Source organism: Budorcas taxicolor, chromosome 10, assembly GCF_023091745.1.
Source record: "Budorcas taxicolor isolate Tak-1 chromosome 10, Takin1.1, whole genome shotgun sequence".
NCBI classification, from domain to species: domain Eukaryota; kingdom Metazoa; phylum Chordata; class Mammalia; order Artiodactyla; family Bovidae; genus Budorcas; species Budorcas taxicolor.
The window spans coordinates 42,629,124-42,633,387 of record NC_068919.1 but is presented as its reverse complement, the minus strand read 5'-3'; positions in this window follow the sequence as shown (position 1 = coordinate 42,633,387).

Sequence of the window (4,264 nt, the reverse complement as noted above, 5' to 3'; positions counted from 1 at the left end):
TTTGTCATTGGTCCAGCATAGGAGGAACCTAGAATCTCCACCTATTTTATTTTCTTCTTCAGCTAGAGCCAAAAGCTGCTTCTCTGCTCAGGCCTGCCCCAGCTATGAAAATCCACCTACTCTCTCACACAGCAAGGGATGTGTGGTCTCTGGGGAGGCCTCACAGACTTGATGAGTATGGAAGAGCACCTTACAGCCAGGAGATGCCAGGAAACATTCCACAGGGAAGTCTGGAGTCATGGGACCATTGAGAGACATGCCTCCCACTGAGGAAAGTACAGAGCTTTTCCACCCTCAGTTAATATAAGTGTGGATGAATTATCTGGTAAATATGAATGTAGCATATGTAAGATCTCAGTTCTCATCTGTGTCCGTCATTGTCTCTGCAGATGGGCTAATGACACTCTTTCTTGCTGCCCAGCCATTTTTTTTGTCATTTGTCAACAATTTAATACTGTGTAAGGGGTAAGAAGGGAGAAGGCAATGGCACCCCACTCCAGTACTCTTGCCTGCAAAATCCCATGGATGGAGGAGCCTGGTAGGCTGCAGTCCATGGGGTTGCTGCGAGTCGGACACGACCGAGCAGCTTTACTTTCACTTTTTACTTTCATGCATTGGAGAAGGAAATGGCAACCCACTCCACTATTCTTGCCTGGAGAATCCCAGGGATGGGGGAGCCTGGTGGGCTGCTGTCTATGGGTTCACACAGAGTCAGACATGACTGAAGCGACTTAGCTGCAGCAGCAGCAAAGGGTGAGAAAGTAAGTCAGACTTCAGTCCATCAAAGGTGATGACATCCTGAGAAAGAATTGAAGTGGTTGGAGGATAAACATGTCCTATCAGTGCAGGAACTTTGTGTGTCTTGTTGACTGTCAGTGGCCCTCATATGAATATGTGTCAGAAAAGGAAAAAGGAAGGAGGAAGAGGGGAGATGACACTATTGCTCCCACTGGAAAAGTGCCAATTAATGCTCATCTACGCCTTGAGCTCCTGCTGGTTCTCAAGGTATAATTGTGCCTTTGGTGGGGGAGATTTACATTTGTCGAGCATCATCAGAGCATTGAGTCGACTTGCTGCCAATTTCTTTTGACGATGTGTTTACGGCCTAGAATGAGAATGATTGTATGATCAGTTATCTACTGCCACAGATAAGCCTCCCAGAAACACAGCAACTTAACAGCAATCCCTTATTTGCCCCAAATTCTGTAATTTGGTCAGGATCCATCGGGACAGTTTGTCTCTGCTCCATACAGCCTCAGCTGGGGCAGCCCCACTGGGGATGGGTAGTCCACTTCCAAGACGACTCAGTCACAAGGCTATCAAGTTAGTGCTGGCTGTAAGCTGGGATCTCAACTAGGGCTGTCGGCCAGAAGCCTCATTCCTTTCCTCCTGAAGCCTGTCCTTGTGGCTTCTTGGGCTTTTTCACAACATGGCAGCTAGGTTCCAAGAGCAAGGATTCCGAGAAAACAAACCCAAGTATGATAGCACTTATCAAGCTTCCACTTGCATTACACTTGCTAATGTCCCATTGTCCAAAAACGGTTCCTTGACTTGAGTCCAGTATCAGCGTGGTCAGTTTCACGGCCAAATCCAGAACGAGGAATCCTGGTTCACTGTTGACCACCAAAGAGACAGTTTACCATACAGTTTGATCATTTTTGTTTCCACTAGTAGAGAAAAATGGAAAATTGGTGTTAACTGTCCACTTCTACATTTTTATCAGCCAGAAACTTAATACCACTATTTCCTAAGTGTTCAATTGGCTTAGGAAAATTGTCAGAGAAAAAATTCTATGAGAGAAAAAAATTATATTCTATGGGTATATAAAATCAGGAGAATAGAAGTTCTTATTTAACAAACAACTATCCTGGAACCACAGGCAAAGAAGAGGTGCACATATGATCGAAAAAGTGGAAATTGCTCAGTCATGTCTGACTCCTTGTGAGGCCATGGACTGTAGGCCGCCAGGCTCCTCTGTCGGTGGAATTCTCCAGGCCAGAATACTGGAGTGGTAGCCATTCCCTTCTCCAGGGGATCTTCCTGACCCAGGAATTGAACCAGGATCTCCTGCATTGCAGGTGGATTCTTTACCAGCTGAGCTACCAGAGAACCCCTACATATGATTAGGGGATTAGGGGATGATTATGTTATAGATGAAAATCAAGACATGCTGGTTGGCAAAAAGCATATACAGACATAAAGCACACATCAATGTCCTAAGAGAGGAAATGTCACAAGTTAATGATGGCTCTTAAAGAAATAATATTTTTCAGATATAGTCAGAAAAAAGCAAGAAAATAGTTCAATTTTATAAGAAGCAATATTTCAACTGCATTTCAAAGGGTTGTTAATTCGACATTTCATGTTCTTACAAAATTGTCAAAATGGTGAGATGACTAATATTTTGAAGGATTAGAATTCAAATTAACTAGCTGAACAAATACAGGAATATTATTTTTGAGATGTTAGATGTTCCAAGCCTATACCAAGAACTTCACATAAATTCATGCTCACAAAAAAATTGAAGGCACAGAGAGTTTTAATCATCTTCTCAAGGTCACAGTGCTGGTCAGTGTGGGAGATAGGGTCTATAGCCAGATCTGTCTGCTTATTATGATCAATTTGGTAGATAACATATTTCTGTAAATTGCATTTTATTTTTCACTGGCTCCAAGAAACTGAAAATATACTTTCAAAGGAAAAAAATATAGATCAAGGATGCAACAAAAACATCACATGTAAGAATTTTGAAAGATCTTCTAATTCATAAGCTGAAAGAAAATGTTAATGAAATGACAATAATAACCTCAAAGCAATTAACCCAATCAAATACTAAACCTTCAAATATCAAACTGTAAGCATATTTCCCTGTGGCTAAATACATGTAGGTATTTTGTAAATAAGCAGCTTATTCCTTTATTCCAAGTATTCCCTTTTAACTCCCTCAAAATTAAAAAACCCAGATCTAGGTACTTTTTTAAAAACTTAAAAAAAACTTGTGCTATACAGTCTTTATCTTAGCTTATTTGCTTATTTCCTGTGGGTCCCTCTCAAATTGTTTTATTAACTAAGGATTTTGCTCTTCTTGGGCCAGAAATAGTAGTAAGGTTCATTTAATTGATTCATTTGTTTGACATCCTTGTAAGTTCTTGATGCTAGTAAAAAAATGAATTTAAAAATCACTCATTTTTATGTTCCTTCTTAGAATTAAAAATGGTAAGTAGAGGTGTTGACCATTACCTTAGCAATATCTGTAACTCTATGAAATGCTGTTAAAAATCCCTGATTTCCTACTTCAACGCTTTCTTCCAAAGTTGGCATTTCTCCACTTGAGGGAAAAAAACTCAACAGTGCTCAGCATAAGCATGGACATTATTGGACTAGGGGATAGGTCCTTTAGTTCATTTTTCTCAGAGTTCCATTAGAAATGTCCAATTTTGAAATCAGTAATTTAAGCAAGGGAAGTTTGAAAAGTGTCCAAAAAAAAACAAGTTATGAAAATTATTGAAAGGCTAAGAAAATAGGTCTTATGAGAAATTTAAAAGAACTAGAGCTATTTATTCTATACACGAGATGTCTACAGTGGGACTGAAGATCATCTTCATGTCTGGGTTGGTCTGTTAAGGAGTGGCGGTGGCTCCCTCCTGAAGGGGATTGAGGCACAAAATGAGGACATCTGTAAGGACTGCAGGGTTCTGGACCAGATTGTCAGGAAGGGGAACTGATTTTAAAAAAACAGGCTAGAAGTATCTTTCTCCAGTGTTGCCCAAGAACAGATTTATACTCAATCATCAACAGCAAAACTGGCCTCATTTCTGAGACACTAATTATTCACAGAATCCAGTGAGATTCAGAGACTAGGCCAGAAGGGTCAACCCCCTGGCTCCACACCCCCATGTTTTGTTTACAGAGGATTCTTCTAGTATAGCACTGAGTAGTTGCTAATGGTAATGTGTTCTCAGGAGACTACTCAAGGTCCTGGAAGGAATTCAGGTTTGGGATTCAAGCAGATCTAGGTTGAAATCCATCTCTGGCACTTTATCCGTTGGTAAATTCTTAATTCTTAGTTTTTCAGGAGCTTTGCTTTCTCCACTCTTGGATGAGGATAATAATGCTTACTTTACAATGTCATGAGAATCAAATGATCAAATGAGATGATAATGTAAAACTCCTCGTCCATGGTAGGTATTTAGCAAATCTTAAGTTTCTCTGTCTTCCTATAACTGGGCAGGACTATTGGAATGAGGAGGATAGAAATGAATGT